The sequence below is a fragment of the Amblyomma americanum genome, chromosome 2, assembly GCF_052857255.1.
Source record: "Amblyomma americanum isolate KBUSLIRL-KWMA chromosome 2, ASM5285725v1, whole genome shotgun sequence".
Classification (NCBI taxonomy): Eukaryota; Metazoa; Arthropoda; class Arachnida; order Ixodida; family Ixodidae; genus Amblyomma; species Amblyomma americanum.
Window position 1 is genome coordinate 24,768,477 of NC_135498.1, and position 25,156 is coordinate 24,793,632.

General features: G+C 47.4%; 1 protein-coding gene across 1 annotated transcript in view; it reads right to left on the reverse strand.

Moving 5' to 3' along the window:
* Window positions 1-25,156, reverse strand: part of LOC144120791 (sodium/hydrogen exchanger 4-like) — a 265,475-nt gene that overhangs the window by 129,986 nt on the left and 110,333 nt on the right. The window contains 1 exon segment of the mRNA XM_077653497.1: window positions 23,195-23,338. The gene's annotated coding sequence lies outside the window, so the exon portion shown is untranslated.

Sequence of the window (25,156 nt, forward strand, 5' to 3'; positions counted from 1 at the left end):
TTACATGCCGTAACTCTAGAGCATCGGCTTTGCTCATGCCTTGCATTCTACTCACACATCTGTCTTTCTGTCCCCTCTTTACACTTTCTTTCGCTCCCCCTGATAATCCCATCTTAAATACCAAAGCAAAACGAAGCATAACAAAGCGTAAAAATGCACAGAAACGTATAACAGGGGTAAGCACCCTTACAAAAAATTTTAGGCACTCTCCATAGACTTCTGTCTATAAAGTCTATAGGCCCTCTACAGACAAACCCTAGGGAACAGTCTATAGGCAATACCAATTGTATAGACAGTCTATAGACAATCTTGCTTTATGGTCATACACATTTAGTAGACTTGTCTATAGACAGTCTATAGACTATGAATAGGCCAAAAATAAATATCTATAGGAAGGCAATAGAGTCTATAAGAAGTGTATGGACTGTCTATAGACCATTTTTGTAAGGGCAGTGCTAGCGCACCCACTTCGCATTTGATTAACTATGCAAATCGGCTGTAATCTTTTTTTCAAATAGTTTCCTACAAATATAAGCAATAACTTCTGCACTTCGAATGAAAAAAAAAACTACGCTTATGCTTTCTCCACACTGGGTTTAGCAGCGCATCTTTAAAAAATTTATTTTTATATAGTCTATAAACTTGTCTATAAAGCCTATAGACTATCTATAGACAAACCCTAGAGAAGAGTCTATAGGGAATACAAATCCTATAGACAGTCTATAGACAATCTATAGATTATGGCCATACACTTTTAGTAGACTTTTGTCTATGTAGACAGTCTATAGACTATGAATGGAGAAAACAAATATCTATAGGAAGCCAATGGAGTCTATAACAAGTCTGTAGACTGTCTATAGATCATTTTGGTAAGGGCAGGAGTTCAATGTATTGCGTCATCCCGGCCTTCGGAGCACTTTCACTCTCTCCACGCCATCTCATTTGACCTTGAATCCTCATCATCTTACAGGAGACATCAACAATCCTTTTGGGGGTCACCAGAGTGTCGCCTTCTTCGGTATTTCGCCAAGCATGTTCCCACTTATTTTCTTTTTACGGCTCCCTTCTCTCTGCTACCCGTGTGATAAGAAGCTATCATCCTCACACCTCCGTGCAAAGAACAAAGCGAGCCAAGAAAATATGTTACTCCCCTTTCAGTCCTAAAGAGCTGGGAACGCAAAAAAAAAAAATTGCCAAACGTAGGACAAACAAAAATCTCCCTCATTTTTTCTCGTCTAGGCGCCTTCGGACCTGCGATTGTTCACACAAATTACCTTCCCGTAGAATAGAAGGACGGAAGACGTAGCAGAGCGCAAGATGCGATGCAGCAAAAGTTTTTCACCCCCTCCCTCCTTCCCTCGCGCCTTTTTTTCAATCTTCACTACCTGCCGCGCGCGCCTTTGTTTTGTGTTAAAACCTCTCCAACGAGGTATTTATTAGAAGGAAGGCCTCTCATAAAGATACCTCGTCCTTTCCTTTTCCTTGTATCTTCATCGTAAAGCGCACCGCCATTAAAAAGCAATCCACGCCGAAAAAAACAAACGCAGTGGAAAATGACACCTTTCTCCTCGAATGAATCGACGGCGAGGCTTTAATGAAAGTGGCGCCATCTGGTCCTTTCACATGCGGGCGATGCGTCCGGTATAACGAGCGGAATGGCGGAACGTTGGGTGCGGGAAAAAAAACAAAATAAAGAGGTTCGCTCGGCACCTTGCGACGCACTCCTTAGCCGATTCTGCGCGAGAGCCTGAATGTTCGTACGAGAGAGCCCGTCAAGTCTGTTTATTGAAGCGCAAAGGAAAGTGTTTAGGGGAAAGGAGAAAGCAGAGGCGTTATCGAAGGATCGAAACACGGATGAAAACGGTGCGCGCAGCTTAACAGCTACTTAGGATAATTGTTCTTTACTAAGTGCGAAGCGGTTTCAGCGCAAATCCTAGGGATTTGCGGTGCGTTATGCAGCCTCGATATTACGCAATGCCATCAACGAGGACGCTAAAGGGAAGAAAGAAGAAGGGATACAGTGTTAGTCAGGTGTACCTGCATGGAAGGAGAATCGATGCCCCGCCGCGGTGGCTCAGTGGTTAGGGCGTTCGACTACTGATTCGGAGTTCCCGGGTTCGAACCCGACCGCGGCGGCTGCGTTTTTATGGAGGAAAAACGCTAAGGCGCCCGTGTGCTGTGCGATGTCAGTGCACGTTAAAGATCCCCAGGTGGTCGAAATTATTCCGGAGCCCTCCACTACGGCACCTCTTCCTTCCTTTCTTCTTTCACTCCCTCCTTTATCCCTTCCCTTGCGACGCGGTTCAGGTGTCCAACGATATATGAGACAGATACTGCGCCATTTCCTTTCCCCCAAAACCAAATATTATTATTATTATTATTATTATTATTATTATTATTATTATTATTATTATTATTATTATTATTATTATTATTATTATTATTATGAAAAATGAAACTGCGCATGTTTTATGGGGAAATGAGAGGCGCGGTACCTGTATCACTCATCGGTGGGCATTTCAACAGCGTCGCGAGGGAAGGGGAGAAGGAGGGACTGAAAGAAGGAAGAAAGAAATACTCACAGCAGTGTAGTGCTCAGGATTAATTTCGACCACCTGGTGTTTTTTAAAGTGCACTGACACCGCACAGTACACGGGCCTCTAGCATTCGCCTGCATCGAAATGCGACCGCCGCGGCCAGGATCGAACCGGCGTCTTTCGGATCAGCAGTCGAGCGCTCGACTACTGATCCGGAGTTCCCGGGTTCGAACCCGACCCCGGCGGCTGCGTTTTTATGGAGGAAAAACGCTAAGGCGCCCGTATGCTGTGCGATGTCAGTGCACGTTAAAGATCCCCAGGTGGTCGAAATTATTCCGGAGCCCTCCACTACGGCACCTCTTCCTTCCTTTCTTCTTTCACTCCCTCCTTTACTCCTTCCCTTGCGGCGCGGTTCAGGTGTCCAACGATATATGAGACAGATACTGCGCAATTTCCTTTCCCCCAAAAACCAATTATTATAGCCGAGCGCCACAACCACTGAGCCACCGAGACGGCTAGACATACACCTGTGCTGTGCGAGTTTTATAAAGATTGCGATTGTAAGTAGACAGACCCAACACGATCGGTGCTGGGTGGCCCGGCAGTAATATTACAGAACAAAAAACGACGATGTCGACAATGCCAGAGGAAGGCAGCATTGAAATAAATACTGTTCACGTATGCTAACCCCAGTCTTACAATTTCACTTGCAGGAGACCCAATAATTCCGTAGCATGTGGGTTATGCCTGAGAAACACACAGATTTTTACTATCCTTGTTCGTCGAAAGTGTTCGCCTGACAAAAACATTCACATATTTGAGAAGTATGACAATTTGGGCCAATTTTTCCGTGATGTCTATTTGCGTGAGGGCGTATGCATGCAACGTTGGGCGTCAGTGCTTGCCCTCCAAGTTCCCGTTTCCCGACACTGTTACCCAGACGTCTTCACGTACAAATGAAACGCGAACAAGGAAACTTAAATGCCAACAAGAACAAAAAGCATATTAGCGCCTCGTCAGGTAATAATATAAGTGAGGTTGATTAACACTTCAAAAGGAGAGTCTTCGCGCCTTCGAAGCGAAATTAACATTAGCTATAATTGAGCTTCCATCGGCTAAAATCTCCTCATTTCGTTGCTCGCGTTTCATTTGTTGCTGATAGTACATTTTCCCGTACACTTTCTGTCACGTTCCAAGCATGCACGACAACTAACTTACTGGATCACACAACAACTGCTCGCTCCCCAACCTGTTTTTCCCTTGCCAAAGCGACGCCGCGTGCTACGAGCAGAGGAGAGAAGAAAAAAAACTTTTATTATGAGCAAACGTTGGAGGTAGCGCTCTTCGCTTTCCTTCAGCACTAAGTTTATTCAGTTACGAGGTTCATGCCATTAACAACGGCGTTAAAATTAAGCGGTGTTCTTCTGTATTAGCCCTACATTCGCTGTAGTCGGCGATGCTTAACAGCTGCTATCGAGAGGCTGCCTACCAAACGCACCAACGTGTGGCCATATTCCGAACAGCGAGTAACAAGAAGTGCATTCGGAACTAAACAGGAAGCTTCTATTTCTTGTAGTAGTAGTAATAATAATAATAATAATAATAATTGGTTTTGGGGGGAAAGGAAATGGCGCAGTATCTGTCTCATATATCGTTGGACACCTGAACCGCGCCGTAAGGGAAGGGATAAAGGAGGGAATGAAAGAAGAAAGGAAGAAAGATGTGCCGTAGTGGAGGGCTCCAGAAAAATTTCGACCACCCGGGGATCTTTAACGTGCACTGACATCGCACAGCACACAACCAGTAAGACGATTTCTTGCCTTGTAAGACGATGTAACAATTCAACTTTGTCTACCTTCGGCAGCACAGTATAGCCGCGCATACCCGCTCCTACCTGCCGACTCAGGCAGGCAAGCTTTCGTCAGAGTCGCCGAACACTTTCCCACACGTCTATACAGGACAGCTTTTAGCTAATAATAATAATTGGTTTTTTTGGGAAGGAAATGGCGCAGTATCTGTCTCATATATCGTTGGACACCTGAACCGCGCCGTAAGGAAAGGGATAAAGGAGGGAGTGAAAGCAGAAAAGAAGGAAGAGGTGCCGTAGTGGAGGGCTCCGGAATAATTTCGACCACCTGGGGATCTTTATCTTATTTCACTCCCTCCTTTATCCCTTCCCTTACGGCGCGGTTCAGGTGTCCAACGATATATGAGACAGATACTGCGCCATTTCCATTCCACCAAAAACCAATTATATATATATATATATATATATATATATATATATATATATATATATATATATATATATATATATATATATATATATATATATATATATATATATATATATATATATATATATATATATATATATATCTTTAACGTGCACTGACATCGCACAGCACACGGGCGCCTTAGCGTTTTTCTGCCCTGTATAGATTTTAGCTGCAAAAGCGAACAAAGGATCACCTCGGCAACTTAAGAGCACGCATTGCGGGCACCGCTCATCGGATAAGATAAGCGGAGTAAACCATGTAGGCGCCGTTTCGGAACACAAAAGTTGCGACAGTGCACACGGCGAGTAAAAAAAAAAATCAAAGCACGGCAGGAGAAAACCCACCGCAACACTCCGCTCCGAAGAAGCGAAGTGTACAAACGAGATTTGGCAGAGCGCGTTGCGGGTCGCTTCCATTTTCCAGCTGTCCGAGCTGCTTTGCCGGTACACGCTTCACCTGAGAGACTAGGCGAGTCCTGCAACGACATCATCCGGTCGGTCCGTGCCGACTTTGTTCGTGTTACGGGCACGCGCGGTTCGATAAGGCCGCACCTTTCGCCGTTTCGCAACGCGCACCTGTGCTCTAGTGTATTCGCAGAAACCTGCACCACGCAACGAGAATCGGCAGCGTGGACGCCGAACGCGGATAATAATAATAATAATAACTGATTTTTGGTGGAAAGGAAATGGCGCAGTATCTGTCTCATATATCGTTGGACACCTGAACTGCGCCGTAAGGGAAGGGATAAATGAGGGAGTGAAAGAGGAAAGGAAGAAGAGGTGTCGTAGTGGAGGGCTCCGGAATAATTTCGACCACCTGGGGATCTTTAACGTGCACTGACATCGCACAGCACACGGGCGCCTTAGCGTTTTCCCTCCATAAAAACGCAGCCCCGCCTGCACTGAATTTCAGTGGCGTTCAACTGCACTAGTAACAAAAACTGGGTTCGCAGGGGCCTGTCGAATGATGACGGTCAAAAAGTTAGACACTTGACCATCGCTTGGCATTTGACAACACCACTGTTATCGCTGTCGGACAATTCACTAACACGACTCCTGCTTCGAGTTGTTAGCCAATGTGCAAGCCGTCTAGGTTAGCGTAGTTGGTGCACTATGAACACAAATACGCCTATATGGGAGTAAAAAGGGGGTAAACTATCCTCTAGTGCATCCCCTTTTACAAAAGGGAGTGCGCTAGAGAACAGTTTACTCCCTTTTCACTCCTTTCTGTTTGGAGTGATACTGCCCGGAACCTACTGCGGTTTCAAGCTGGGCCTACACCAGAATGATTTTTTCACCTTGTGCAAAAAGTCGAAGTGGCGCAGCTTTTCTTAATAACAGTTTGCAAGCGCTTAGGTGGGTATTAATGAGTAATTACTCTCTTTAAAGAAAGATCGAGGGGAGAGGGGGGCTTTTAACACTAAGCTATTCCACGTGACAGGCGCATACGCGGAGTTTTTAAATAAGCTGGCGAACGTTAACGGGATCAATTCAATTAGAGGCATCGAAAGCGCGCTTCAAGTGTAAATCTTTCCGCCGTGACGTGGTGCGACACGTAGCAGACTTTCGTAATGTCAACGCGTGCGGCTGTCTATCAGTCTGGCATATGACGTGATTTAAGGCCTTGAGAATCAACACCAAGCGTTCACGAAACAAGGCAAATACACCGTCGATGCTTATTAACACACACTTCCTCAAGCATGATAAACGCTGATTTGCAGCTGGGACTTGGGATCAATCTCAACTCCAACTTTTATTGCAAAACTCTCCACCAGGGCCACAACAGTAAAAAAAGAAATAGTAAAGAAAATACGCTGTACAATACTGGCGCAACACATCTCAGTTAAAAAAAACTAGTAACGAAAATACGTTTTATATTACTGACGCCAGACGCATCCCTCCTGTCAGAACTCCCATAGGGGGTGAAGACCTGGCTGTTTCGACATCACGGGCTCAAAAGATTTTCGAGTTTTCACTGAAAACACGCGGTTTGAAATCGGTACAGGAGGTTCGACTTCAGAGCACACGCAAGCAGAAAAGCCCCCTCGTTTTCTTTCAGCCCATCTGTACTGCTATGAACTGGAATAAATTAAAATGAAACAAACGTTTCTACCAGTTAGCTTTGTTTTTTTGTATAACCATAATCAATGCTACATTATTTGTTGGCATGCCCACGCTGACTACCAACACTGATCCGCACCAACCAGTGGCCGGAAATCCCGGCACGCCATTCTGTTCGCTAGCTATTACGACCTGCCAATAGAAACGGGACGGTTGACCAACTAGCAACCGTTACCATGAAGCGTCTCGAGCGGAAACTCGGACACAGAAATGTACAGAGAACACGCAATGTATGTCGCGCAAAAACGTTCATGGTAAACAAAGGAAACTACTGCAGAGCATTCTATTAAGCACAAGTTAGTCTCCCCTCCCCCCCCCCCCCCCCCCTCCCTGCGCCGGCACCGCGGAAAACAAAGAAAAAAAGATCAAGAAAGGAAAAAAATGAGAGTACGGACAAGACGAACTTTTCGCAAACAAAATAAGCCGCAATGAGGTGCATGTTTAACGCAAACTGGAGATAAAACAAAAAAAAAAACGATCGCTGCACGGTGTAAAGTGGTTCGTTTAAACATGCGCACTGTGCGGAAATGCGCGTGTTCGCGTGTGCACGAAATGCGCGCGTAAAATATGCGAAATATATGATCTTCGGTTTCCGGTTAAAGCCCGATATTTACCGATTTCTGCGAACCTTATAGCAAGTTTCGCGCAAACCAGGTTACGCCAGATTTCTGTCCAAATCTGCATCTCTGAAGCGTGTTCTGCCGAACTGCAGATGTGAGCTATTTCGGGAGATCTGATGGCTACTTAAATCTATTTTAGGACAAAACCGCAAGCGTTAACGAGAAGATTGAGGGCTATTCCATGCATTTTGAGTACTTTGCAAAAATACGTCGATTTTTTCCTCTTTGTGGCTTTGCCCCAGTAACTCAAAATTACGCTTCACTTCTAATTGAATTGAAACAGTAACGCCCGTGAAAAGCTATCTGCCGCGAACTCAGCTCGACATTACTGCACAAAGCGATGCCTACCACTTACAAGTCTGCGCTGCTCTGAGCCTGCTGCGCGTTCCAAGGCCAGCTGAGGAAATGAAAAAAATCTTCTGCGCTCAAAGTTCATGTAAAAGCGCGACAGGTTTAAAAGCGACGCGGATACGCAACGAATGCACTCGTCAAGGAAAGCGGATAAATGCTAATGGAAATGAGAAAAACGGGAACGGGAGAGTTTGAAAATATTTCCCAGGTGCAACCTACATTTTAGAACGCGGATGAGAATATTTTGTTTCCTAACAAAGAGAGTAGTGCCTCTCGCGACAACCTCATTAACACACCAAAGACGCAGCCCTCTATATTTGAATCTAATTCACCTACGTCAATCCAAAAATATTCTACAAATTTTCTACGCACTAAAATCTGATAGTCGGAAGGCGCTACCAGAAACCTCCGAGCTACTTTGGACCCAATTGACATGATGATGACGGCGCGACGACGATGATGACGACAGTGATATGACAGCAGGTCGCCTTGTGACCTTGAGAGCTCTCTATACGACCCCTATCGCGGTAATTTTTCTGAATATATTAGTCAGCGATAACAGACTAAAAAGCAACCTTGACTAGAAAAGCCCGCTTTCCTTCTTTTCATGCTTTCCTGAGAAGGCAGCTGAAATTGCAGCAATCGCCTTTCCGAACGCGTTCGTTTGACGATGTCCGTTTCGGTTACCTATATGCTTCTGCGTGTATTTTTCCACCTTTATCTGGCCGAAGCGTCCGCAGGGCGCAAACGTGGGGCAAGCTTCGAAGTCACAGCTTCGAGAACAAGCGGGGCTTCTGTACCAAAGCCCACACACCTTACACCGTGCATCGTATGCACGTGTACTCATTCTTCAAGCACACATATCTGCTTATACGCAAGCCTGTTTTTTCTCTGTGCCACGGCAGTGCAAAGTAGTTACAAGTGCAAATAAAATTGCAATACAGCATTTACAACAGCAATTTTGCAAGCGATGTCTAAATGTACGCGGCAGTACCACAGTCAAAACACTAACCCCTCAGTGACATCCTTACTGTTGACACCAGCACACACCGCTGAAGGACTTCGTGCTCTCGTCCTCTAGGTCCTGACGTCTTCATCGTCCTCGATCCGCCCCAGACTCCCGCCACCACTATCAAATGCTCACATATTCACTACACAGTTATTTCATGTTCAAATCGGAGTACCTTATTTCCTACTCTATACAGAGAAACTGGAAATGACCGCCTCAGGCAAGAAGAGTCTCTGTTTGCCATACCGCGAATAAGAATGGAATTTCGGTCACGTATACAGTCTTGTCGATGGTGGAGCACATTATGAAGATCAATACCAAGATCTGGGACGAAAAAACGGGGTATAACACTCGTAGTAATGAGTGGACCGAGCTATGAAGACGGTTGATAAAGGTATACTAGTTTGCTAACTCCTTGTGGGTTATCCGAATACGGTATGCGGGGTTTCGCTAGTACTAGGGCTTTATAAAAAGGAGGGCTCGTTCGGTCTTGGCTCGCTGTTGAATCGGCCAGTCCGAACAAAGCCAAGCACTCTAGGGGGAAGCGGGGACGGGAATGGAAATATGGAGATGTAATGGGGGCGTAGAAGGTGTATAAAAATGTGTTCTTTGTCCGCCCTGATCTCCCGGCAGTCGAGACCACGAAATGTTTGACGCTGTCCAAAGTTTAAAATAAGCCAAATTAATGCTAATCTACCGCGCACACCTAACCAAGGCATTATCAGTGCTAGGGAAGCGATGTCCCAGAATGCAGTTCGTGTACGGTTTTATCAATTTCGGGAACGAAAAACTGCTACTCCACACAAAATCAGTCTGTTTTGATTTTTTGATATATCAGTCTATCAAATCAATCAAACTCTCGATCAATCAATTCAGCGGTAAGCGTTTCATGGAATGCTTTCGCCATCCATGCCCGTCGGCCCCGGTTACATGCCTGCGAAAGCAAGATCAAACACTTTCGGCCCAATGCAAAGAAAGTGGTCGGAACGTGGAGGAAACACGATACTGCAGAAGAAAGGCAACGCGAGCGAGATGACGCAACCATCCCGGATGGGGAAAAAAAAATAAAGACCGATGGGCGATCACGAGCGGAGTAGCACCAGGGACAGAAGCAGAAGAAGCAAGCGCAGAATGCCCTCGAATATGCGCATCCCCGACCCGGTTATATTGACGAGCAGCTGGCAGCAACACGACCGAGCACTCTCGTGTTGGAGTGCGCCTTGGCATGCTTCCAGCAGGAGAGGCCCTCAAAGGAGGATTTAGCGAATGCGCCGACGCAAAGAAGCAAAAGTGCGAAGAAGGGGGACCAAAACAAGAAAGACGTCGATATGCGTTCGCCTAGGTCGGCCGACCGGCAGCGGACGGTGACCGGCGGGAGAAAGCGCCCTCAAGGAACAAGCTGCCGACGCCTTTTTCTCGACCTTCTGCCTCGCTCCTCCCGAAGTTCTATTTGCTTTCTTTACTCGCTGCTTTTCTACTAGCGACGAGGCCTGTCTTCGAACGGTTCTATTTATGTATGCTGCACGATCTTTACCGGGCTAAGATTCAACCCGACCTAACCTTTCTCTCTGGTTGAGTCCCGTTCGCGGCATTTTTTTTTTCCTACACAATTTTGCATTACCGCTTGACGCGATGTCGCCTTTGAGCTGTCTTAACCATAACCCTTTCCGAAAGAACGGTACAGAAGTGCGCCTTCCATATTCACACGCCTGTCACGCCAATGTGGTAGTCTGTGTGTACGTGCGTGCGTGTGCATGTATGTGCGTGCGTGCGCGCGCGCGTATGTATGTGTGTCTATGTGTTTGTGTGCTTACGTGCGTGCGTGCGTGTGCGCGTGTGTGCTCGCGTGTGCGTGTGAGAGAGAGAGCGTGCATTGCACGCTTGCCCACAGTTCGCGCTAAGAGTTCCCTCAGCTCGGGACTCGGGCGGCCGGTTAAGGCGGCGTTTGTCGGCAGAGAAGGTGCGCGCGACTGACTTTTAAAAAGCACAGGCACAATAAACAAACACAAAGCCGACGCGGAAACGGCACAGCAAGATGCAACGCTTTATATACGCGAGTTAATCCCGCATAAATGATACAGGAAGTGAAGCTGTCGTCAGACCGTGCTAGTTTTGATTATCGTCTCCAACATAATATCAATTATTTTATTAACCATCTCACGCATCGTATCCATGACAAACTTCATTTTTCACACTTCTGACCGGCCCCCTAAAATTTGGTTAGTGCGAAGGTTAATGCCCTGAAGCGAGAGAGAATTTTTAAACAAACGCCTCCACTGACATTAAACGACATGACGGTATAATAGAAAGGCTGTTAATTGACACGAAAATTATATAACGGACACCAGACACACCTTGAAAATGAACTCCAGATTGTGTTTCACCTGTATGCGTGTGTGCGATGCGATTAACTTGTGCTTATGCAGCGATAGTGAATACCGCAAAAAACGACAGGTTGCATCCGCTTACTGAACACTCTTGGCCTTTTGCACAGAAAAAAAAGCTTGCCAAAACAGGCTCACATGCAGACACTCAGAATCTTGGGAAATGTTCCGATTCACGGGCGCAGCTTCTCCGCTCGCAGCACTCAAGCGAGCGGAAGCATAATCTGCTCGCAAAAATACCCAATACAGGTACTGGTGCTGCAACCGACTGCTGACTGCTAAAAACGGTCCTCAGGAGAGGGGGGGGGGGTAAAAATTTGGGGGGGGGGGGGGGGGAATTTAGCAGGCGCCTTTATATAACGAGCACTGCCCTTTAGCGAGCGCGGTAGCTCGCACAATTACCCGGAGCCCCCAGGGAGGGGACAGACGCAGCGTTTACCGTATACAAGGCAACAAGCAAGCTCGTCGATACCGCAAGGCGTTTCCTTCGAACTTGCTAACAAAGCCAGCAGCACCTGCGAAGGATGTTAACGAGCCGAGTTACGACGAAACGCGCCGGGTATACAAGAGGCATGCGGCTTCGGCGGACGCAGCACAATTTCCCGTTAACGAGTCCGTGCCCTTCACGCCAGTCTTGCTCTGTGCGGTTTCGCGCCTTCTTCCCACACTTCGGTGTCAGAAACACCGCGGCCAAAGAACACGGCGAAGGAAAGAGAGTTCGGCGCACAACCACTCCACGGGTCGAGAAGTCGCCCGAGACATTTCGGAGGTGAACGCCGAAAAGCAATAATAATAATAATAATTGGTTTTTGGGGAAAGGAGATGGCGCAGTATCTTCCTCACATATCGGCGGACACCTGAACCACGCCGTAAGGGAAGGGATAAAGGAGAGAGTGAAAGAAGAAAGGAAGAAAGAGGTGCCGTAGTGGAGGGCTCCGGAATAAATTCGACGACCAGGGGATCTTTAACATGCACTGACAACGCACAGCACACGGGCGCCTTACCTCCATAAAAAAGCAGCCGCCGCGGTCGGGTTCGAACACGGGAACTCGGGATCAGTAGTCGAGTGCCCTAACCACTGAGCCACCGCGGCGGGTCAAGGTCGAGAAGTCGCCCGAGACATTTCGGAGGCAAACGCCAAAAAACAATAACAATAATTGGTTTTAGGGGAAAGGAAATGGCGCAGTATCTGTCTCACATATCGGCGGACACCTGAACCGCGCCGTAGGGGAAGGGATAAAGAAGGGAGTGAAGGAAGAAAGGAAGAAAGAGGTGCCGTAGTGGAGGGCTCGGGAATAATTTCGAACAACTGGGGATTTTTAACATGCACTGACAACGCACAGCACACGGGCGCCTTAGCGCTTTGCCTCCATCGAAACGCAGCCGCCGCGGTCGGGTTCGAACCCGGGAACTCCGGATCAGTATCCGAGCGCCCTAACCACTAAGCCACCGCGGCGGGTATACGCCGAAAAACAACGATAAGTGGAATGGAACGAATGCGCAAAGCCCTGCAGAAAACACGAGAAGAGCTCCGTCGATTCCGCTTTTTGCGAAGAGTACGGAAGGAGTTAAGAGAAAAAGTCTAATCACCACAAAGGATCGAAGTACACACACACACAAAAATCAACATCCAAGTCCTCCTGGTGCGTACGGGACCGGAGACATGCGAAGCCAATTACACAGAGTTTAGCCAGGCAGGAGGAGTTCTGAGAATCAAAACAAAGGAGCGAAATAGATGGGTCGATTCACGCTCGGATGGCCAATTCGTTTTCCCTGGTCCCAGCCGATTTCTCGGCACTCCTCGTGTCTTTCTTCGAGAAGTCTGAATACTTGTGCACGTCTTCGTTGCTTCTCCTTTGTATTTCCTCTCCTCTTCGTTCTCTCCATCCCGGGCCCCCAAGTGTGTGTGCGTGACCGGGCGTCCGGTTATCCCGGACCGCGGGGACTGCTTTGTTTGCGGACAACTAGCAGCGAGCCTGCCAGCCAGGCCCCGAGGGAACGTTGCTTGCCAGCCTAATGACAACCAGATCGCGAAGCCACACATTTGTGTTATCGCAACGCTGCACGGGCTGTTCACTTCTTCGCGGGATAGTGCGGACCAGATACATAGTCCATGCTGGGAACGGAAAAATGGGAGCACGCATGTACGGTAGTCATTGCGAGCTCAAGCAGGCACTAGCTCTAATTGGTTAGTTAGTCCGACAGTTGTATATCATACGTTTGAGCGGGTGCTTTGGTGTATTAAAAAATTTTTGAAAAGCAGTACAGCAAAGTCCGCACTCATGCTGCTGGTGGTGGTAGTGGTTTTTATTAAAATAATAGTAAAAAGGAAAAGATTTTTGGTAGCCCCGGCATCTGCCATCGATACTGAAGCACCTGAGCTGGGGCAGCGGAAATAAAGGACAGCAGGCAGAATGGAGAAATGAAATGAAAGAGGTGAGGGGACAGGAATAGAGGATAGGGGGAGGAACTCATGCTAAAGCGAAGTAGTTTGGCGCCGAATAGCATGGCTGATTTGGAGCAAGTGAAAGGGGGGAAAGTTGGCAGAGACACTCAAGACTGGTTACGTTTTTTTTTTCTTAGGGGTTTAACGTCCCAAAGCCACTCAAGGTTATGAGCGACGCCGTAGTGGAGGGCTTTGGATAATTTCGACCACCTGGGGTTCTTTAACAAAAACTGACATCGCACAGTACACGGGCCTCTAGAATTTCGCCTCCATCGAAATTTGACCACCGCGTCTTTCGGGTCAGTAGCCAAACGCGATAACCACTGAGCCACCGCGGCGGCTAAGGCTGCTTACGTGTGCGAATGCGAAAGTATTAATGTCCCATGCTCGTCGCAATATGCTCGCGGCCTATAGGGCGCAGGGCATACTACCAGACTCCATCAAGACGCTATTGTGGCCGCAGGGCAGTGCGCGCACTCGTGAGCGAACTTTGGTGAGCCTCCGTGCATTCCTCGGACACACGGGCTTGACGTCCCGTCTGTTCTCCGTCAGGTAGTTACACGCAGTGACCGAACGCTCCGCGAGTTCTACCTTGAACGATTAATAACTGGACGCCCCACTCCAGTTGTAACCTACACAGTGCTGTGCGCGTGTGTGATTTAATTCCTCTTAAATGAACTAATCACGCGCACAACCTGGACACATTACTTATTGTGTAAATAGTTTGTACATATTACTTCTCCCCCTGTCCTCTATTCCTGTCCCCTCACCTCTTTCATTTCATTTCTCCATTCTGCCTGCTATCCTTTATTTCCGCTGCCCCAGCTCAGGTGCTTCAGTATCGATGGCAGATGCCGGGGCTAGCAAAAATCTTTTCCTTCCTTTTTACTACTATTTTTAATAAAACCACTACCACCACCACCCTTGGCGCATTCTTTATGCGTCATGTTTGACCCGGAACGCTGTACGACAAACGGTTCCGTCACAATTTTGGCAGTAACGTCACCGCATGAATGACGCCACATGGTGTTCGTTCAGTTGCGAGTATAAATAGGCGAACGACATGCACAAGATTGTCTGAAGTGAAGGTGCTTCGCTTGCTGCGTGCGTCATACGGCCGCTTGATGACGTCACCCTATTTTTCTTGCCATCGCTGGGATTTTCTCTGCCATCTGTAGCGTCGGAAGCGTGGGCGTAATGTGTTGTAATTTTCGTAAGTGATAATCACAACAAGTGCAATTAGAGGCCCATTTTCGTATACCAAACGTCAAGAGTTTATGGCTATCCAAGCAACGTGCAACAAACGGAAAACACCGCAAATGTGCCTTTGTCGTATTCATTTCACGCCTGCATATGCATTAATATCTGTGCATTTAAAATAGCCGAGGAGAACAATGTGCATGCAAAGACGATAAACTGAAACGTGAGCGAGGACTGCAAGGGAGGGCGTTTGTATCCGCAATGCACCCTGGCCAATCCCCCACCGTGGGTGTCATTAAGCCTGAGGATATCATCATCATGACGGTAATAATAATAATAATAATAATAATAATAATAATAATAATAATAATAATAATAATAATAATAATAATAATAATAATAATAATAATAATAATAATAATAATAATAATAATAGTAATAATAATAATAATAATAATAATAATAATTGGTTTTGGGGGAAAGGAAATGGCGCAGTATCTGTCTCGTATATCGGTGGACTCGCGAACCGCGCCGTAAGGGAAAGTATAAAGGAGGGAGTGAAAGAACAAAGGAAGAAAGAGGCGCCGTAGTGGAGGGCTCCGGAGTAATTTCGACCGCCTGGGGATCTTTAACGTGCACCGACATCGCACAGCACACGGGCGCCTTAGCGTTTTTCCTCCATAAAAACGCAGCCGCCGCGGTCGGGTTCAAACCCGGGAACTCCGGATCAGTAGTCGAGCGCCCTAACCATTGAGCCACCGCGGCGGGTTGTGACTGTAACGGGCGAATCGCGTTTGCGGCTTGTTCATGTCGACGGCACCTTCGATCTGAGCGCGACAAATATCCTGTTCAATGACGTCCCCATGCACTGTGCAGCGTGAATATATCTTTATAATTATTCATTTTTCAAATCGGTAAGGTTTACAAAAATTGACTACATTTCGCCGCACTGCATCGCTAACTTTCTGTGGCGTGACTCAGCACAATAAATTTGGTTTGGTTTATCGGGTGTAACTTTTTAAAGCTGCACATGAGCTATGGGAGACGGCGTAGTGGAGGCCTCCCGATTAATTTCGACCACCTGGGGTTCTTTAAATGTGCACTGACGCCGCACAGCACAAGGACGTTTTACACTTCGCCTCTGTCGAAATGCAGCCGACGCGGCAGCGAATCGAACCCCCGTCGTTGGGTGCAGGAGCCGGATACCATAACTCTTGAGCCGCCGCAACGGGTATATGAGCACAACGTCGGCAAAGGAAGAATTTTGTATCTCGACCACTAGCGAGACTGCGCTTGATAGCGCAACAGAGCTGCTATAAAACGGCTGATTAAATTAATTTTCACTTGCAGCTCTCCAGCAGAGACTGCTACAAACGCAGAAGAGCAGTGCTGACGCACCTCCCCGTTTCATCCGTTACCGCGTCAGCTCGAACAAAGTTTTGGAACTATGCCCTTCGAGGAAGAAACAGCGCCCGGGGAAAAAATGCCAAGAATCATGGACGCACAGACATCAACCTCAGTGCTTCCTTTGCGTGATGGCAGCGAGCCTCAATTTAATTTCTTCGCCGCCAGGTTTCGCGGCGATAAAGTCAATCAAACGATCCGAAACAGGCAGCCAACAAAAATATAAACAGAACCCACACAGATGGAAAAAGCAAAACGTTTTGGCAAAAAGCCTTCTACTCTTGGCTGCAACCTCACCGCGGAGATAGTTTGATTTCGCTTTTTTTTTTCTGCTCTGATTTTCACGATACTCATATCACGAAAAAAAATTTTTTTTTACTCATGTTTGCGTAACAGCAACAGGCACGTCGAAAGCTCAAGCTAATGTCTCTGGATAACGATGCTGGCACAGCACTATATCAAGAAATAGACACGAATTACTAAAAGTGGGCTACAGGCCCGGAAATCCTGTGACCAGTGCTTGAAACTAATAACACCATGGCTTCCCAGCTATTCGCCTCCTGTGGGAAAGTAAGAGCCACTGTTACTTCGCTGTGGCTTTTCAGTCGTTTCGAAGAAGCTGACGTCACGAATTTCAACATTTCATCAATAGGTTTTCACGTACCGATCCAACGAAACCGGCATAGCGACGGACTCAATGTCCCCTCCAACTTCTTTTACTGCCCTCGCAACCTGCAGGTCAGCCAAAAAGGGCATTGAAAGGCTGGTTAACCTCCTCGCCTATTCCTGTCCTCTCCCTCCTCTAAAGGCGCCTAAGCAGCAAGGTGATGATGATAATAATAATAATAATAATAATAATAATAATAATAATAATAATAATAATAATAATAATAATAATAATAATACTGTTTTGGGGGAAAGGAAATGGCGCAGTATCTGCCTCATATATCGTTGGACACTTCAACCACGCCGTAAAGGCAGGGATAACGGAGGGAGTGAAAGAAGAAAGGAAGAAAGAAAGAGGTGCTGTAGTGGAGGGCTCCGGAATAATTTCGACCACCTGGGTATCTTTAACGTGCACTGACATCGCACAGCACACGGGCGCCTTAGCGTTTTGCCTCCCAATTTCCCCTGGAAGTTTCTCAGCTCTCACCCGTTATCTGAACCGTCGCTGCAATCTCTTCTGGCTCCCCTAACCCAATTAGTTAAGGTTTTCCTGCACACCATAACTTGTGTCGCCGATATCACCTCGACCAACACTTCCTGGTTGAGCGTTAAAGGGTGAAACCTTAAGTGTACACAAACTCTCTTGTTCACAGCCGTGGCGTATTTTATCGTTGTACAGTTTTCCTCAGCGCCCAGTTACACTGGCTTCCCGAAACGACACACAACATGGGAAGCTCCGAAGGACTTCGATATAGGTCACATGACACCTACCCCGTGTCACCATATATCGAGCGAGAAGAAAATAACACGTTCTCGCTTGTATCGATCTCAGCGTCCCTAGACCTTCGGGCGGCGAATCGGTGACCAATCTTTTGTTTCGCACGCAGAAATAGACCGGGCCCCGCGCCGTCACTTAATAACCAAAGAGCTTGAAACTAAATACCCTGCTGTAACATTATCCAACCGCCCTGCATCGGGGCAGGACTGCTAAAGGGCATCTGGACTGCGCCAACTGAACGCAGCGACGGATAGAGAAAGAAGGAGAAAAGGTAGAACTTCAACGTGAGACGGGTGGGACTGTAGTCTATATGAGCCAACGCTTTGACGTCGCTGTGTAAACGACTACGTCCTTTGGAAGGAAGTGGTCTTCCCAAGACTTAAGGTTAATAAAAGAAATGAATGCTTCTGTACGCTTCGGCGACGCGATAAAAACTCCCGACACAAAAACAATAGGAAAATTCATTCGGATGCTGACGTTTCCAACTGGGACGTGAAAAAAAAAGTCTCTACTATCAAACAAAAAAACAGCACTTTGCCACAAGACGGTAAATAAGTCAGTTGACATCTACCCTCCATTTGAATTTGCCTTAACACAGGCTCAGAAATTAAGTCATATCGGCACTGCGGGACACCCACTGTGTGAAAAAGCGAATCAAACAACCACTTAAAAGCGGCACGTGCGGTACAGTAGTAAGGCCGCCATACACGGACGACTGTTTTTTGAGACTTCAGTCGTCAGCGGCAATTATTGCGAACATTCAGTTTTCACCCAAGCCCCACACAAAACTGGGCCACTGTGTTGAATTTAGAGCCTCTAGACGTTTTTTTTGTATTTCTTGTTTTTTTCACGCGCAACAGGCTCTCTCTAAAGCCAGCACTCTTCGAAGCCTCGTTACCTCGCATATAATGCTACACCTTTTAAGACCTGTCAGTGCGCAACTCACATAAAGCTGATGCGTATCTCCCATGAGTTATTCAGCAGCTAATCACTACAGCTCATGGGAGATACGCATCAGCTATTCAGCAGCTAATCACTACTGTAGGCGGTGAAGGCCTCCAAGGCACTGCTCCGCTTCATGCAAACTTCTGGCCTGCACGATAATAATATTAATAATTGGTTTTGGGGAAAGGAAATGGCGCAGTATCTGTCTCATATATCGGCGGACACCTGAACCGCGCCGTAAGGGAAGGAATAAAGGAGGGAGTGAAAGAAGAAATGAAGAGAGAGGTGCCGTAGTGGAGGGCTCCGGAATACTTTCGACCACCTGGGGATCTTTAACGTGTTCTGACATCGCACAGCACACGGACGCCTTATGCTGTGCGACTTCAGTGCACGTTAAAGATCACCAGGTGGTCGAAATTGTTCCGGAGCCCTCCACTACGGCCTGCACGATAGGCTGCGACTTTAACGAACGCTGACTTTTCATAGTGACTCTCCTTTCTCTTTCCTTTTTATCCCCTCACCCTTCCCCCCTTCCTGTGTAGGGTAGCAAACCGATTATTATTCCGGTTAACCTCCCTACCTTTCCCCTTCCTCCTCCTCCTCCTCCTAATCGCTACACATGGGAGCTTCCGAAATGAGTGAAATACGGCAAATGCGGCCTCATTGCGAAGTAGAAAGAGGAGAGGCGTGCCCATTCAAGCTATCCATGCTGCGCATATATATAGATACGAGTAAATTGGTTAGCAAGCAACGGGTGGCTTTAACACGGTGCTTTGCTCGATTCACTACCGTGCCCTTCTTGGTGGCGGAAGGCAACTGCGCCTGGGCAGTAGCAGGTGTGCGTGCACTTATGTCGCCACGAGACCTCGGATCGCGGATGCCCATCGCGCTGAGTGAAAAACGAAAATGCGAAGTTAAGATCCCTTCCCGGGTTCGAACCCGACCGCGGGTGCTGCGTTTTTATGGAGGAAAAACGCTAAGGCGCCCGTGTGCTGTGCGATGTCAGTGCATGTTAAAGATCCCCAGGAGGTCGAAATTATTCCGGAGCCCTCCACTACGGCACCTCCTTCTTCCTTTCTTTCACTCCCTCCCTTATCCCTTCCCTTACGGCGCGGTTCAGGTGTCCAACGATATATGAGACAGATACTGCGTCATTTCCTTTCCCCCAAAAAAACCCAATAAACCAATAAAGTTAAGATCCCCAGGTGGTGAAAATTATTCCGGAGCCCTCCACTACGGCACCTCTTTCTTCCTTTCTTCTTTCACTCCCTCCTTTATCCCCTTCCTTACGGCGCGGTTCAGGCGTCCGCCGATATATGAGACAGATACTGCGCCATTTCCTTTCCCCCAAACACTAATTGTTGTTATTATTATTATTATTATTATTATTATTATTATTATTATTATTATTATTATTATTATTATTATTATTATTATTATTATTATTATTATTATTAGTTAAGCGCTCTGTCATAGTTAATTACTGCGTCGATCGTTACGCTCGTCGTAAGAATGCCTTTGCTTTCTTTAGGGACAGGGGAAGCGAAGGAGTGATTAAGGCACATGAGAAAGGCACCAAGAACCTTAGGTTTGGCCAACAGTCTTCGAAAAGAACGATTGTCGACCAAACTCTGTTCACCAAACCAGGCTCTTGGTTTATTTTCATGCGAACTTTTCTTCGAGATACGGAAACAGTCGGTGAATGAGTCACTAAATGATTGACTTATTGACTGCGTAAATGCTTGAATGACTGAGTCATTTATCATAGCAATAAACACACGTTTCATAAAAATCAATTACATGCGAAGATCACTAGCCTCCAAGTTGTCGGAAAATATAGAAACAGAGTGCTTTTAGATCAAACCAGAACAGGCAAGAAAGCAGTTCCTCTTTTTCAGCGCAACTGTTTGCGCAGTCTAAAACAGCCACAGTGAATGAACGTAAACTATCAGAGTTTTAAATCTCGGCAAATACGTAGGAGAGCCAAAATTGCGCCGCGTTCAATTCACCGGGCGGCGGCAAGCTGGCACGATGCCGGAAGACGTACCCACATGGGACTCGGTACAACTTCGGTGTCAGGAGGATCTAGAAAGCGGGGCAGCCGCACATTCCGCGCTACTTGCGCAAGCAACAACACACACACACACACAGAGGCCTGTCTCTTAAAAGTGACCCCCCCCCCCCCCCGCCCCTCGGCCTTGTAACGCACACCCGGGCGGCGATGGCGGCGCCGAAATAATCGACCCGCGCGATCTGGGCGTCGCCGCCAGAGGCAGCAGTTATATAAGTACGCGCACTTGGCCTGGCTGGCACGGCGCTGTCTCGTTGCGCGCACAGTGCGACGCAGTCAGTGAGGCGGCCGACTGGCGACGCTGCGCACAACACCCCGCCTCGGACTCTAAACTTAGAGAGTGTAATACGCCCCTCGGGAGGCCACAGGCAAGTTTTCGGGCTGCGAGCCACACGTCGACTCGAGAACGCGGCCCGTCAGGATCCCCTCTGGAGGCCGAAACACCCGCGGAATTTCGCGGCATAACTTCGTCCTCCTCTCGCTTGGCGCGTTTTTTGGGTAGATGAGAGGAATACACTCTGACGTTTTACGCGCAAACTCGCAGCGATGTTGAAGGATGTCGCGATGCTCGGGAAGCGACACGCCGAGTACTTTCTGGGCTTAACTAGACGCGCCTAACAACCAATTATTTTTTTTATTTTTCGCGGAATGCAGACAAGCCCCGTGCACAGGCACGTCGGTTCAGAAAATAGCTCAATAATTGCTCGTAACCATGGTAGCAGGTATTTCACCAAGCAACCCTGCTTCATACATTGCCTGGACGCAGGGACCGTACCATCGTTCTCTACTGGACTTGATCAAATCAGCTAACCTTTTTCCATTCATTTAATCTCTACTACATCATTCATCACACCTTCACCCATCATTGATGCCCTGGCGCAATAAATTTCGCTTTAAAAAATTGTTCGTAACCCGAGCACGAATCTTTCAGACAGCTCTACCTCCTCCTCACCCCTCTCCCCAAACAAATTTTAACGAGTAGTCATTTACTTTTCTTACTATATTTACTCGAGCCAGAGCTTTGCTAGACAACTCGCTGGGATGTTATAACTTTTATAACACGGCAGGAGAGACTGATTCGGTGATATAGGCTGATGGCACAGCATTATCCTAATTGACTTCCTATTTTTCACCATCTTCGACCACGTGTGTTTGGCGCTGCTCGCTACCGGTAGATATACACATCAGGGGACGGCTGACTTTGGACTTCATTTTCGAGGCACGGACGACCGTCGCTCTTCCATCTCACTTGCGTTCGTCCGACGGGGGGATTAGACGCAAGGTGTGCGTCGTACCATGTGACGTCAGAGGCGTGCTCTCTTCTAGGCAGCTTACAGATCCTACATTGGCACTAAGAGCCTATGCCTTCGCACCAGGGCTGTGACGGTGGCAGATGCGGACCATAAACACACCTACTGCAGCCTCAACTTGGGGCGTCTTCCTTCCTTACCCACCTATTAGGCTGCTGCTCCATCGTCCCCCACTAGAGATTTATTCCCTCGATAGTGTCCGACTCTTTTGCGTCACCCCTGTTTTTCTTGGCTTTTATGAATCTGCTTTGTGTCTGCTTGGCTTCTATTAAGTCTTGAATTGACCCGGGCCTCCACCATTCTATTTTAAGTCTCATCAGGCATCTGGGCTAAGTCGAGCTGTATTTATTGTATTTTTTCTTCCCAGCAGGTGCCGATTGCGGAGTTTGTGTATATCAAAGAAAAGAAATGAAATCAAGTGAATTGGCTGTAGCGCAGGCAGAGGCCCACGTCCAGCAGCGGAGTCCTGTTTGACAGTTGGACTATGCGCCATGCGTCGCCAATAGAAAACGCCGTTAATTAAAAGGTTGACTACCTCCTTGCTTTATTTAATTTTTAATTTTGCGCGTACATGAGCGCATATTTCGTCACGTGCAAGCGACAGACAACACATAACCTGTCTATAAATAATGCCTGCGGGCTGTCTTTAGAAAATTCCAACGGGATATTTTACCATTTATGGACTTAGTCTGTAGTAGTAGTAGTAGTCTGTACACAACTGATTGTAGATAATTTTACCTTGGTGCAGCTTTTCACGATGATATGACTTTCAGTTAGAGCAAGGGCAGTTTCGCCAAAGAAGCTCCATGTCTAACTTTTTTGGTCTGCACAAGGTGACGTCAGAGTCACATAATCGCGAGCATTTCGCCCCGGCAGAGAATGCGCTCAGTACCAGAAAACCGGTTGGTACCCGGTGACCCTGGAGAGCTAATTGTGCACACACTTTTGCCGCACATGAGACGAATGCCGAAACCACTAGGCCACCAACCACGTGCGGGTATAGCGTGCATGCATCTTTGGCTTTCGCCAGAGATCGGGAGTCCGGGTTAGGCATGTATGGTACGGCAGCCTCACCTGGTGCCCATCTGGCGTGCGCGGTGGGCGCGAGCGAGGCTAGCAGCACGCACAGCAGCAGGCATGACGGCGCGAAGGGGCTCAGCCGCATCGGGCAACACGGCCGCGGCGACGCCACGCAGCTCCGCCTCCGGGGGCTCCGTCCTGCGCAGAGGAAAGGAGGAGAGTATAGGAGGAGGGTATAAGGAAGGGAGTATAGGAAGAGAGTAGAGGAGTGGAGTATAGAGAGTATAGGAGGAGAGTACAGGAAGAGAGTATAGGAGGAGAGTATAGGAGGACAGTATAGGAGGAGAGTACAGGAGGAGAGTATAGGAAGAAAGTATAGGAGGAGCGTATAGCAAGAGAGCATATGAAGAGAGTATAGGAGGAGAGTATAGGAGAAGAATATAGGAACAGGAAACCTCAGCAGTCATACAGGCATTGCGTAATAAGGGGGTAGAAAAGCCTTATCTCAAAATACTGGAAGATCTATATATATAGCAACTGCACAGCTACTATAGTCCTCCATAAAGTCAGCAATAAAATTCCAATAAGGAAGGGCGTCAGGCAAGGAGACACGATCTCGCCAATGCTGTTCACCGCCTGTTTACAGGAGGTATTCCGAGGCCTGAATTGGGAACAGTTGGGAATAAGAATAAATAGAGAATACCTAAATAATCTGCGATTCGCTGATGACATTGCCTTGCTGAGTCACTTAGGAGGTGAACTGCAAATCATGATCAATGAGATAGACAGGTAGGGCAGAACGCTGGGTCTAAAAAATGAACATGCGGAAAATCAAGGTAATGTTCAACAGTCTAGCAAGGGAACAGCAGTTCACAATTGGCGGCGAGAGCCTGGAAGTTATGAAGGAATACGTCTACTTAGGGCAGGTAGTGACAGCTGATCCGGATCATGAGAGGGAGATAACAAGAAGGATAAGAACGGGGTGGAGCGCATATGGCAGGTTCTCGCAGATCATGAGTGGTAGTTTACCAATTTCCCTCAAAAGAAAAGTGTACAACCGCTTTATCTTACCGGTACTCACCTACGGAGCAGAAACGTGGAGGCTAACGAAAAGAGTTTAGCTTAAGTTAAGGACAACGCAGCGAGCCATGGAAAGAAAAATGATAGGCGTAACTTTAAGAGACGGGAAGCGGACAGAGTGGGTGAGGGAACAAACGCGGGTTAATAACATCCTAGTCGAAATCAAGAGAGCGAGCCATGGAAAGAAAAATGATAGGCGTAACTTTAAGAGACCGGAAGCGGACAGAGTGGGTGAGGGAACAAACGCGGGTTAATAACATCCTAGTCGAAATCAAGAGAGCGAGCCATGGAAAGAAAAATGATAGGCGTAACTTTAAGAGACCGGAAGCGGATAGAGTGGGTGAGGGAACAAACGCGGGTTAATAACATCCTAGTCGAAATCAAGAGAGCGAGCCATGGAAAGAAAAATGATAGGCGTAACTTTAAGAGACCGGAAGCGGAGAGAGTGGGTGAGGGAACAAACGCGGGTTAATAACATCCTAGTCGAAATCAAGAGAAAGAAATGGGCTTGGGCAGGGCACGTAATGCGACAGCAAGATAACCGCTGGTCCTTAAGGGTAACGGAGCGGATTCCAAGAGAAAGTAAGCGAAGCAGGGACGGCAGAAGGTTAGGTGGGCGGATGAGATAAAGAAGTTTGCAGGCAAAGGGTGGATGCAGCTGGCAAATGACAGGATTAATTGGAGAGACATGGGAGAGGCCTTTGCCCTGCAGTGGGTGTAGTAAGGCTGATGATGCTGCTGATGATGATAGCAAGATGGTATAGGAAGAGAGTATAGGAGGAGGGTATAGGAAGGGAGTATAGGAAGCGAGTATAGGAGGAGACTATAGGAAGAGAGTATAAGAAAAGAGTATAGGAAGAGAGTATACGAGGAGAGTACAGCAGGAGAGTACAGGAGGAGAGTATAGGAGGAGAGTACAGGAAGATAAAATAGAAG